The sequence below is a fragment of the Apteryx mantelli genome, chromosome 39 (genome assembly GCF_036417845.1).
Source record: "Apteryx mantelli isolate bAptMan1 chromosome 39, bAptMan1.hap1, whole genome shotgun sequence".
Lineage (NCBI taxonomy): Eukaryota > Metazoa > Chordata > Aves > Apterygiformes > Apterygidae > Apteryx > Apteryx mantelli.
Window position 1 is genome coordinate 520,170 of NC_090016.1, and position 6,000 is coordinate 526,169.

The 6,000-nt window shown below is 53.4% G+C and overlaps 1 long non-coding RNA gene across 1 annotated transcript; it reads left to right on the plus strand.

Moving 5' to 3' along the window:
• Positions 1–4,206: 4,206 nt before the first annotated feature.
• Positions 4,207–4,576, plus strand: LOC136995154 (uncharacterized). Its single transcript, XR_010886774.1, has 3 exons — positions 4,207–4,247; positions 4,327–4,381; positions 4,480–4,576. It is a non-coding gene; the product is annotated as an uncharacterized lncRNA (long non-coding RNA).
• Positions 4,577–6,000: the final 1,424 nt, after the last annotated feature.

Consider the following 6,000-nt stretch of genomic DNA (forward strand, 5'->3'; position numbering starts at 1 on the left):
AGCACCCCACTAGTGCATTCTGGACTACTCTTTCAGCTTCCTTCTGCCCCAGAGCTCTATCTTGGCCCTCTAGACCCCTTAGGACCCCTCTTGTTCCCCCAGAACCCCTCTGGAGACCTTGGTTGTGCCCCAGAGCTGTCTTCTGGCCCTCCACACCCTGCAGAACCTCTCTTGTCCCCTCAGACCGCCTCCGCAGGTCTTCCTTGCTCCCCAGTTTTTACTTTTTTGGCCGTCTAGTCCCCCTAGGACCCCTCCAGGGTGTTCCAGACTACTCTTTTGGCCTTTCTTGTTCCCAAGAGCTGTCTTTTGGCTCTCTAGCTCCTTTAGGACTTCTGTAGCGTTCTCAGAATTGTTCCCGAGGCCTTTTTTTATGCCCTAGAGTGCTCTTTTCATCGTTCAGTTGCCTGGGCACCCCTGTTTTCCTCTGGGCCCCTTGGGAGGCCTTGGTTGTCTTCTTCTGGCTTCTTTTAGTTGCTCTCTAGTCTCCATAAGAGATGTTTAATCTGTTATGGATTCCTCTTTAGAGCTTTGTTGTTCTGCACAGATCTCTGTCCTGTAGAGCCCTGAGGAAGCCCTTTATTTTACTCTGGACTATTCTTTCAGCCTTCCTTTTGTTCCCAAGCTCTGTTTTGGCCCTTTAGACCTTGTAGGACCCCTCTAGTGCCTTCAGAATCCCTTCTGGAAGCCTTTTTTGTGCCCTAGAGCCCTGTGTTGGTTCTCCAGTCCTCTTAGCACCCCTCTTGTCTCCTTGCATGTCTCATTCATCTAGAGAAACAGAGCTCGTGTTCCCCTGGAGATCTACCCATTCCACCCACCGCCCGCTTTTTTCTAATTGCTCTAGGTACTATATAGGGAGCATCTCTCTTTGGAAGTACTCACATTACAGAAGCATGCTTGTTCCAGGAGTTTATTTTGATATCTTGCTTTACCCTACAGGAAGTGCTGACCTGTTAGAACAGCTGTACTATCTGCAGGCCTGAACCAATCACAGGAGTGTGGTATAGTGTGTGCCCTTTATAGGTTATGTGGAACGTTGTAGCTTTCTTCCTAAGCATAAGTAGAATTGATTTCTAGTTTTTAATGCAAAGGCTAGTGTAGTTAGGGTAAAAAGAGAACATACCTCCTGATATTATGGATACAGTACATGAAGTCTCAGTAACCAAGTAGATGGTCTGCTTCATCAAAGAGGTCTGTTTATCCTTTCTGTGCTCTCCATTCTAGATACCGAGCGGAAGAAAAAGCCTTGCTTCTGCCTAGCCCTATGTATTTATGGCTGCCAGTGGTTTGCCCCTCCCCTTCCAAGGGCTTGTGGGTGGGTCAGTGGGTGGGGTTAGGGTTACATAAAGCCAGGGTCTGGGGCCAGGGAGTTCATTCTGCTTTTGTTCTCCTATGGGAGCAGTGGTCTGGAATTGCCTTGGCAAATAACAGAATTTGAGGAAGTAAAGCTACCCAAGGAAGATTTACTGCTGCATTTGGAGAAGCAAAGGTCATTCCTTGAGGTAAGAGCAAGGGGATGGCTCAAGCTGGAGCTGTGAGCATGCCAGAAAGCTGCTTATGGTAGACAGTTTTTTTCTTGGGTCAGTATCTCGGTGTGGGGTGTTCAGGGTTGGAAGAGGGCTTTTGAGTCTCCAGTTGTATCTTCTGTTACCTGTCAGTATTGTTTTCTGGTGTTTCTGTGTTTACCGTGGAAGGGATGCGGCTTCATCACTGGACTCTTTCAAGAGGATCACACTTGAGGAATTGTTTGTCCCTCTCCTGGACTGCAGACAAGAGGAGACAGCAGAGGTCCTGGGAAAACATTTCCTCCTACATTTACACCCTAGAGGGGTGTGTGTGCGTTTTTGTTTGTTTGTTTTTGTAGCATTTCCAGTAATTGGGATGTGCGTGAGGTATCGCTCTCACCAGCTAGTCTGGTTTCTGGCTCGCTTGCTGGATGTTTTGCTGCTCCTCAGAAATATTGTCACCCCTGTTCAGGGAGAAACTGTGTGGGATTTTTTGTGGTATGTAGACTTGTAGAAGAGTCCCGACTTTATCTGAAGAGGGAAGGAAGCGTCCTCCCACCCTGCAAGTGCAGTATGATGAGAAAAGAAATCACATCATTGGACTCCAAACACAACTGTAAGCGCATGTGCCCCAAAGGGTCAGAAACTATCCTGCACACAACTAACGAGCTCATCTCTTTTCCTGCCCAAGCCTTGGCGCTGAGAGGGAAGAAACTGCTGGACTTCTCTGGACCACGAGGAACCATCGGCAGTCTTGCCTGCCGACTCCTCTGTTACGTCCGTGCCCCTGAACCCACTGCCACGTGCTCTTTTGTGGCTCTGCTTCTGACCCCTACCCTGGCTTCTGGGGCTGTATGCTTTACTTTTTCAGGTAGCGTGTGGGCCTTTTCCAGGAATGGTTGAGGATTTCAGGTGAGGTAGAATGGGCGATCAGAATGGTGTTTTAGTTGTTGTAGGGCCGGTCAGTGCTGCCTGGCAGCATAGAAACTTTGTTTTGGTTTTCCAGGTGCCGTGGGTGTCCCTCCAGCCTCAATATTGGAGTTTAGAATTGGCACGGCGCAGGCGAGCGGAGCGCCCGTGGGGCTTTGACGGAGGGCGCTCTTGCGGACAAGACCGGAGCCGACCGGCCCGGGGTGACCGCTCGCGCTCCAGTTTGGCAGGCGATGATGGCAAACGAGGTGACCGGAGGAAGATCAGAGAGGATGCGGCTGCCATTGAGGATGCCTGTTGAGGATGGATGGTGACCCAGAGCACTGCAGAAGCTAAGTTGAGGGGCCACGGGTGTTGGTGTGTCTCGGCTGTGCGTGCGCTGACATAGCGTAGTATGGGCTCTTCCGGATGAGTGCTGTGAGGCAGACAGTGGGTGTGCGTGGCCGAAGGTGAGGGTGTGCTAGGCAGGGCAGCTCCAGCCTGTCTGTGTTGTTGCGTAGTCTATGTGGCGTGTGTTGTAGCTGTGCTATCTTTTGCTCGGGTCTTGACGCTGCTCTGCTCCTTTGTGCTCAAGGAGCACAGTCCACGCTGCGCAGCACTAGCGCGGTAGGCATCCGTTGTCTTTTGCTTGGCCTGACTCATCAGCTTTGTGCCAATGGATCGTGTCTCTTTCTGTGCAGTCAGCTAAAAGCGGCGGTCTGTCGCGCTGGCTTTGCATCGTAGCCATTTGTTGCCGGTCATCTTTGCGGCCATCTTTGAGATCTTGTCGGCCATTCTTCTTCCGTGTGTTTCTGGCGTTCTTTCAGGGTTTTCTTCCCTGCGTTGTCATGAACTCAGGTCTTTCTTGCCGGCCTCTTCTGCATCAATATTCTCGACTTTGCCAGCCCCTTTCCATCACGGGCGGTGGCGTTTGACTCTCTTCTGGGCTCGTCCAGAGCATCGGAGCCGCACGGTTGTGGCATCGTAGGGCTTTCTGGCCGGCAGCGTCTTATGCGTGGGAATAGTTCTTTTTGCGTAGGGCTTTCCTCCATGTTTGTGTCTGATATTTGCGTGTATGTCTGTCTGTGTGGGGCTGGAGCTGCCTTGCTTGTGGGTGTTAGCAATGGTAGCGTGCAGAGTGTGGCAGCGATGAACTGGAATGGTGATTGGTCAGCTTCTGCGTGCACCTTATGTTGTTTTTTTTGTAGATGTGGTGCAGCATTCCCAGCGGGCCCGAGGGAGATGGAGGAAGAAAGGGTCACGCCCCTAGGAAGGTGAGCTAGAGATTTGTTGCTGGAAGCGGAGTGTTGCGGTCAGCGGTTCTCTGGTTAATTTTTGCTTTGTGCTTGTAGGTGTGGAGCAACGTGGAGAGCGGGTCGCTTGCGTGCGGGAGGAGCACGGCAAGGTGAGCGTCGGTCTGAGAGCGGAAGTAGAGCCTGGCATAGGGCTGTTGTCTCGTTGGCGCTGTCCGCGTCGCCCACCGCCGTTCTGGTTTTACAGGTGCGTGGCAGGCCTCGGCCTGGCGACCCGTAGCGTGGCGGTCGGGATGGGCGAGCAGAGCAGGTGGAGGTGTGGGAGCAAATGCTTGATGTGGGTGGGCTGTGGTTTTGCAGGCGTGACCCGAGCGTTTGCTTTGTTTGTGTTTGAGGTTTTGCAGGAAGTTGCAGAGAGGCGAAGTCGAGCGCTGACAAGAGCCTGAGCAGGTGAGAGGGGGAGCTTGTCGGGTGCGAGGTTTATTGTGCGGTGGGTGGTGTTGGGCTGCCTGTCGGTGATGTCTTTTGCTCTGCTTTTTCAGGTACCGTGTGGGCCTTTCCCTGGCATGGCTGAGGATGTCAGGTGAGCGGATTGGTGTTGGGTATTGTAGGGCTGGTGAGCACTGCCTGGCAGAGGAGTAATTTTGTTTTGTTGTTTCCAGGTGCTGTGGGCTCCCCCCAGCCACAGTGTTGGAGTTTGGGATTGGCGCAGTGCAGGTAAGCGGAGTGCCCATGGCACTTTGTGAAGGGTATTTTTGTGGATGAGGCTGGAGCTGCCTGGCCTGGGGGTGACCGCTTGTGCTCTGGTTTCACAGATGATGGCGAATGAGGTGACCGGAGGAAGATCAGAGAGGATGCAGCTGCCATTGAGGATGTGTTTTGAAGACAGATGGTGACCCAGAGCACTGTAGAAGCTAAGTTGAGAGGCCAGGGGTGTTGGTGTGTCTTGACTCTGTGTGTGTGTGTGTGTGTGTGTGTGTGTGTGTGTGTGTGTGTGCTGACAGTGAGTGTGGTGTGGATGGCTCTTCTGGATGAGTGCTGTGTGTGAGGCAGAGGCGGTGGGTGTGCATGGCAGAAGGTGAGGGTGTGCTAGGCAGGGCAGCTCCAGCCTCTGTCTGTGTTGTTGTGTAGTCTGTGGTGTGTGTTGTAGCTGTGCTATCTCTTGCTCAGGTCTTGATGTTGCTCTTGTTCTTTGTGCTCAAGGAGCACAGCCCACACTGTACAGCACTAGCGCGGTAGGCATCCGTTGTCTTTTGCCTGGCCTGACTCATCAGCTTTGTGCCAATGGATGGCGTCTTGTTCCGTGCAGCCAGCTAAAAGGGGCCGTCCGTCGCTCCGTCTTTGCATCGCGGCCGTTTGCGGCCGGTCATCTCCGCGGCCCTCATCGAGGCCTCGTCGGCCGCTCCTCTTCCGAGGCCGCCCTCGTTTTGCGTCTTCCCGGCCTCCTTTCAGGGTTTTCTTCCCTGCATTGTCACGTCCTTAGGTCTTTCTCGCCGGCCTCTTCCGCATCGATCTGCCTGGCTTTGCCGGGCCCTTTCCGTCACGGGCAGTGGTGTTTGACTCTCTTCTGGGCTCGCCCAGAGCATCAGAACCATGCAGCTGTGGCCTTATAGGGCTTTTTGGCTGGCAGTGTCTTATGCGTAGGAATAGTTCTTTCTGTGTAGGGCTTTCCTTCATGTCTGTGTCTGTGTCTGATGTGTCTGTCTGTCTGTGTGGGGCTGGAGCTGCCTTGGCTGTGGGTGTTAGCTATGGTAGTGTGCAGGGGAGAGTAGTGCTGGCCTGGAACGTTGACTGGTGTTGGGTGTTGTGGGGTTGGTGAGCGTTGCCTGGCAGAGGAGAAATTTTGTTTTGTTTTGTTTTTTGCAGGTGCCGTGGGTGCCCCCCCAGCCACAATGTTGGAGTTTGGGATTGGCGCAGTGCAGGTGAGCGCAATGCCAGCGGGGCTTTGGTGTGGAGGGTGCTCTTGCGGGCGAGGCTGGAGCTGACCGGCGTGGGGGTGACCGCTTGTGCTCTGTTTTGGCAGGTGATGAAGGCGAATGTGGTGACCGGAGGAAGATCGGAGAGGATGCGGCTGCCATTGAGGATGCCTGTTGAGGATGGATGGTGACCCAGAGCACTGCAGAAGCTAAGTTGAGTGGCAAAGGGTGTTGGTGTGTCTTGACTCTGTGTGTGTGTGTGTGTGTGTGTGTGTGTGTGTGTGTTCGCTGACAGTGAGTGTAGTGTGGAGGGCTTTGTGATGGTGTGCTCCTTTGTCCCCCCCCACCACTGATGTGCTCTGTCCCCCTCAACCTGATTTCCCTGTAAGCAGCATGTATGTAGGGGCTAGTTGAGCATGT